Raw genomic sequence first — 6975 nt, 5'->3', positions numbered from 1 at the left:
CCATATTTGTCAATTACCATTCTACATCTCTGCAAGGAAACTGATGCGTCCGACTTCCAATGCAAAAAAAAAAAAAAAAAAAAAACCCATACATACAATATACTAGCTCACGAGTGAGCCATCTATCGGTTTGATATTCGAATAAAGTGCGCATTGAGATGTCGAAAACTACTCTCCACATTTCCGCTCCTTGCGTAAAGATCCTTGCACGTGGAAGACATAGCTCAACTTCATTTAGTAGGGCTGAATGTGAGTCAGAAAGTTGCTCAAAATACCCAAAATATCTCTTAAGTTGAGCAGAAATTATTTATTATTTATTTATTTATTTATTTATTTATTACAACTCTAAGAGCCTAGTTCAAAAACTTAAAAATATGATTGCATTAATTAACAATGTGTACTTAATCTAAATTTTTAACTTAAAAAAAAATTTAATTATGGCACATGTATCACTAATGCGTTTAAATCTCAACGACTATATCATTTAATCGGCCTAGATTTGGTGCAGTCATACAACCGACTCTTAAATAAGTTTCTATCACAATTTTTTATATATTCAGGTAGTTCGTTGAAGTATTTTAACCTTTTGTAAAAAAAACTATTTTGTTCCGATTCGGTTTTATAATTTGGCAATTTAAAATCATTTATCTGCCTTGTATTTATATCATGGACCTCGTAGTTAAATGTACAGCGCTGGTAATTTTCGAAGCTAAAAAAGTTCGCTGCTAGTGCAAACTAGCTTTCCGAAAGAGGGATTGATGATGCCCCCTCTTACGCCGATATTCCCTGACGGAGAAGCAGATCATGCGCCGTTATTCATCGCTCATCGCCCAGCTCGCACATCACATCTTCCAATCACTCCATTGGAGCAGAAAGCCTCAATCTCAAACATATTTCAACTTTTCCCCTGTTTGCAGGAGTTAACCCAGAAGTCTCGATTGGCTCTTCTAAAATCATATTTAAAAGTACCAAACTTACACTCATTGCTGGAAGCTCTAATATTACAAAGTGTCTTCGTTCATCATGCAAGTTTTGCCTCTAGTGCGGCACATGTATTTAATGCGTGTTTTGGGCTTAGGATCGCACCGCAATCCGCTAGTGCCATTGTGAAAGCGGATTCGGATTTAGGGCAACCAATACATTTTTTTTGTTTAGCTGTACAATTTACCGCTCTCAATTCTCAGGAAGTCTAGCCTTGTGATCCTTTAAAAGCTAGTTACATTGATTGATTTCCAAACCAATTTCTGAAAACTCAATGGGGTAAAGAGGGGTGCGATAATTGCATGCAACAAGTTGGGGAACAAATGATTGAAATAAGAAAAGTAGGCAGTCCATTTTCGGAATTCTAAAGCCAGTATCGATGTTTTGGCTATGGATCAATCTCTTAAAAAAAGGCAGGTCCAATAATAAGCTAAGTGCAGAACAGTGCAATGCAGGCATGCTTAACCAACGAACCGATATCATTTCGTTACGATAATCAACGTTAATAAACGAAACAAAGTCATTTCTTTCGTTTATTAACGTTAATTTGCTGTTCTTAACGTTAATAAACGAAACGAAATGACTTTGTTTCGTTTATTAACGTTAATTATCGTAACGAAATGATATCGGTTCGTTGGTTAAGCATGCCTGGTGCAATGATTTGAGAAGCAAAAAGAAATCATTTGGCAACCATCTAAATAATCAAACACCAATTTACAGACGTAAATTTTTACCCCGGGGATAAAATATAGAAGTAGCCAGCACTGAGTACACAGTTTAAAATTTTACTCATGCAATACAAAAGCGATTGCTTGTCGGCGCTACACAACATTCGCGCTATAATAATCGTACGTTGCACATCGTTCGCTATTCTGTCGATCTTATTTATATACATGTACGGGTATATGCGAAAACGTCAGTGCCAATCGGAATAAGCGGTAAAGCTATAACAAAGTTGAAATCTCACGACCATAAACAAACACAGCGCGGCAAGAAGAGTGTTTAAGCTCAAACACGCGCGTGCGACCAAACATATAATACTTATGTACATATATAATATTTTGCTCGTGTACACTTTTATTATAATAAATTTGAAAGCAAACGCGTAACATTGTTCAATTGCAAAAAACATAAAATAAGCAGAACGCTCGTGTGGCAAATAATTAAAAACAAATTTGCATTGTGAGGTTGAATAAAAAAAAATAATTGTGAAATAAAGGCAGATAAGTTTTGCTAAGGCCAAAAGTTTATATACAAAAAAAAAAAAAAAAAAAAGACTAAATAATATAAATGAATGCCACATAACAAATAAAATACATCATGAGTCATTAAATAAGCAGACAAAATTGAAACTTAATTTATATATAAAAAGTTAACGTCATTTGCTGTAAGTATAATATAAAGACATATCTAAGATATTCTCACAGTACACTCTAATGTTATTACATATTTTTGCGTTCACACCAATAACAACAAACAAAGCAATCAATCCAACAAACAAAGAACATCCCAAAAGCGTAGCGAATGTCTGACAAGGCATAACCCTACGTGAGCGTTGGGAGAAGATGGAAACGAGTTACACGTGCCGTTGCTATCAGGGCCGTTTAACCCTTCTGTTGCTTTAAGAAAAACTTACACGTGTGCTATTAAGGTCACGATATTACCATCCCTATGTTTTCTGTGTATATCGGCTCAAAGGTTGATAATATCAGATCCAGCTTTCAACATTTATAAATTTTCTTCATTATTCTTAGGTTAATAGAAACAATTTAGGTTTACAATATGCATATATGTATATGAACTCTTACGAAACATGCTAAATTGTTATGTCCAAACGATGTTGTGTAAAATTGTGCTACGCATTTCCTATTGTTTTTTGTTATGCCTATCAGCAAAAACTTTCATAACTTCTGATGCAGTTGCTAAGATATATTGGTTTAATTGATTATATATCGGTATTTTTGCGATATGATGGGCGTAGGATGCTGGTCTACTATACTGAAGGTCCTTAGTTCAGCGAACGGAAGAATTAACATCAAAATACTTTCAAAAAAGTTTTTCAAGCGGGGTCACCTCTCGGAAGTGATCTGGCGTATCCTCCAAGTGTATTCCGCAATAAAAAGCTTTCCATAAAATAATACCACTCTTTAAGCAGTTATCATTTGAAATCGGCATGGAAAATATAGGTCTTTATAAATCTTTAGGAAAAAATAGCCCGTATCACTAATTGAAAAAAAAAAAAAATCGACTAATTGTTCTAATACTGTTTTCACACAGAAACTTAATGATCTCATTTCACCTTCTAATGAAATCGTAAATTTTTGCTCTCACACAGAAGTAACTGCTCGATTAGTATGAAGGATGAAATGTCAAGCGAATAAAATGACAATGCTATATGACAATCATGGGGGAACGATACAAGGTGGCAGCATGGTGACATACCTACAAACATAAAAAAAATTCCATGTACTTGTAAATTCGATGGACAAATGTCAAAATCGTACTGCGCCGGTAGTTGATGTATCAAATCAAATAAAAAAGATTATAATCAGCTGTTCGATGCGGCCAACTTGTATCGTTCCGCCATGCAGACAATGACATTTACTTTGACAAATGACATTTTTAAGCACTGAACACACCAAAAACTAAGAAGTGGAACGCTACCAACAGAGTTGCATTGTGCTTTTGACTTCATTAGGCATTCGATTAGCTACTAATGAAATAATTATAGATTCGAATTTTGTAGGGAAGATTGAGCTCAATAAGCGTCTTAATGTAGAAAACTGCCTTTATTATTCAATAAGCCGTCTGTGTAAAAACAGTATAAAAGAACTATGGTGTCCAATTATTATTTATAATTTTTAGTATTTTTAAGCGGTTTTATTTAGCTTGACTTGAGAGGCTGGCACGAATTTTTTTATTTAAATTTAAGTAACTTCTCGATAAGCTACAAGCTTGAAAGTTGGAATATAGTTCAAACCCGATGACAATGCAATAATAAATTCAATATTCAAAAAAATCATATCTGTGGTCCAATTTGGCTCATATTTGGAAAACATAATACATACAAGAATAGAAAGTGACCTATGAAAAAAAATCGCCGCTAGGTGGCGTAAGGATAGAGATATTCAAAAAAATCGTATTTGTGTTCCGATTTGGTCCATATTTCGAACAAACATTACATACAGTCCGGTAGAAGTGACATCAAAATATTTTGGAGTTGGAGGAGGGACAAGCATACGTGGCACAGAGTCGAGTAAAGTCTTTGGAAGGATTATGTATGGAGGACTTAGATTGTAACAAATTGTCAGGAAAGGGTCCTTGTAATAATGAGTCACTAAATGAACTAAATAAAATGAGGAATAATAGGCTATAAAATAAAGACTAAAAACTTGAAAATGAAATAATTAAATTTCTATTGATAATTATATATAAGACCAACTGAACCTTAATAAGGTCATGCTACGCTTCACATTTTTAGAATTTTGACGCGTCCAACGCTTTTATTTAATTGTCTGATGAACGCCCTAGATTGATGAGGAGTGTGATGACTACCTAGCACCTACCTAATTATTTTCTAGCTTTTAGTATTTTCATTACTTCATGTAAGTATTGTTTCCAATAAATACGTTTAACTTGAAAATTTGTTTGAATTATTTTATTTTCAAGTGTTTAGTCTTTATTTAATTGCCTATTATTTCTCATTCTATTTAGTTCATTTAGTGACTCATTATTACAAGGACTTTTTCCTGACAATTTGTTACAATCTAAGTCCTCAATACATAATCCTTCCAAAGACTTGACTCGACTCGTATGCTTGTCCCCCCTCGAACTCTAAAATATTTTGATGTCACTGCTACCGGACTGTATGTAATATTTGTTCCAAATACGAGCCAAATCGGACATCATAGGTCGCTTTCCATTCATGTATGTATTATGTGTTCCAAATCGGACCACAAATACGTTTTTTTTTTAATATATCGATCCATGCGCCACCCAGCGGCAATTTTTTTTCATAGTTCGCTGTCTATTCTTGTATGTATTATGTGTTCCAAATATGAAACAAATCGGACCACAAATACGATTTTTTGAAATATTTCGATCCATTCGCCACCTATCGGAGTTTTTTTTCTTATTTTTATTGCATTGTCATCGGGTTCAAGCTTGTAGCTTGTCGGGAAGTTACTTAAATTTCAATTACAAAATTCGTGCCGGCCGGTCGTCCACCCTGTCAAGGCAAGCTAAATAAAACCGTTTAAAAAGATATAGATGAAAAAAGGTATAGACGAATCGCCATATGGTGAACAAATTTGGTACAATAACTTGAAACCGAAAAGCTCTATTTTTACCGAGTTATTTGCTTGCAAATTCTGGCCGAGCTCAAATGTCGTCAGTCTGCAGAAACTGTCTTCTATTATTTGTATTATTTTATTTAGTTGCCCACCACTGTTATCAAACAATGAACATCATGAGCATACACATGTACAAGAACTTTACATTGTTGTATTGTTTGCTTTTGAATTGTTGTTGTTTTATTCAAGTTTAAACAACTATCTATTATGTCCGCCTACAACATACGCGAGCATGCCTTCCATATGTTTCTAAACCCTGCGTGAATGACAAAATTCAAAATTGCTTTTACTATGCCATATTGTTTATGTAATGGCTGCAATCAAATAACAGGATGTTGTGTTTGTATGTATTAGTGTATTTATGTCGTTTATTAAAATTTACAACGAGCTGTCATTTGACGTACTGCTTCATATTATACGACAGGTTAGGGTTAGACCGTTAAGAACTGCATAAAGATTATAAATCCTACTAATTTATGTAAATAGTACCTGGGCGACCGAGCTTTGCTCGGCAACGTTTCGTTGTGCTGGCAACGTTTCTTTTTTATAATTTCGAATAGGTGGCAACCCTAAATGTAAACCCTACTCAAAAATGTCCCTATTGTAATGCAGAGTGAAATACCTTTCGTTTGATACCCATATCGGCATATCTAATGCAATTTTGTTTAATTTCGAATAGCTGGCAACCCTAAATGGAAACCCTACTCAAAATGTCCCTATTGTAATGCGGAGTGAAATACCTTTCGTTTGATAACCATATCGGCATATCTCATGCAATTTTCTTTAAATTTCGAATAGGTGGCAAATTTGTGGAACATTCTGAGTGGCAACACCTAGGTATAAAGTCTTAGAAGGTGATACATTATCTCTGTGTCAAATTTCATTTAAATCGGTTAAGCCGTTCCCGAGATCGTTCGGCTATACAAACAAACAAGAATTGCTCGTTTAAAGTTATAAGATAAGATAAAACGAAATATATCTAAGCAGAACAAATGTTCTATGAAACTAACTATTAACTAACGTTAAAAGTGCATAAGTATGTTTTTCCTAGAAATACCCTTAAAAAAATTTCCTGTCGGGTCACTTCCAAAATATGAACACATAACACAAAATACGCTCAGTGATTTTGTTCTTATATTTAGAGTGGCTTTATTGAACATACGAGCGGAAAATAGAAAAACTTGAAATATTGAGATAAGAAAATATTTGCGAAAATACTTTCTTTTAATCCAGAAGTGGCGTAAATGTTGTTATCACAGCTGGATCCAATGGTGTTGGTGAGCGTATTTCACAGCGTCCGCATCCCAATAGTCAACCTCACACACGCGAGGCGAATCCTGCTACAAATATAAATGTATTATAAATACATTTATTAGGCCAGGTTGTGGGTGGGCGCGATGTCTAAGAAGGCTTAATGTGTTTATATAAAATCGTTACCGAGTTGGTGGGACTAATACCTTAATGATGCTTGTTACCGAAACGTATCTGATCTATATGCGGCATAGGTCCATCAACATTGATAACACACCCCAAAAACCTTCGGAGAGTGTCTTTATCTGTAGAAAATGTACTGTAACACACTCTTTCTGTTCGTTACGCATCTGGCGTATGATAAGTACACTTCCTTGCTACAAATATCTGG

At 34.6% G+C, this 6975-nt stretch overlaps 1 protein-coding gene across 1 annotated transcript in view; it reads left to right on the top strand.

The window, feature by feature from the left end:
• Nucleotides 1-1799: 1799 nt before the first annotated feature.
• The window catches only part of Cipc (Clock interacting protein circadian), an 86277-nt gene continuing 81101 nt past the window's right edge, over nucleotides 1800-6975 (top strand). The window contains exon 1 of the mRNA XM_067781774.1: nucleotides 1800-2368. The gene's annotated coding sequence lies outside the window, so the exon portion shown is untranslated. The remainder of the gene's footprint in view (nucleotides 2369-6975) is intronic.

The sequence above is a fragment of the Eurosta solidaginis genome, chromosome 1 (assembly GCF_040869045.1).
Source record: "Eurosta solidaginis isolate ZX-2024a chromosome 1, ASM4086904v1, whole genome shotgun sequence".
Taxonomy (NCBI): Eukaryota; Metazoa; Arthropoda; class Insecta; order Diptera; family Tephritidae; genus Eurosta; species Eurosta solidaginis.
The sequence above is the reverse complement of the archived record's forward strand: the minus strand, read 5'-3'. Positions and strand labels throughout refer to the sequence as shown.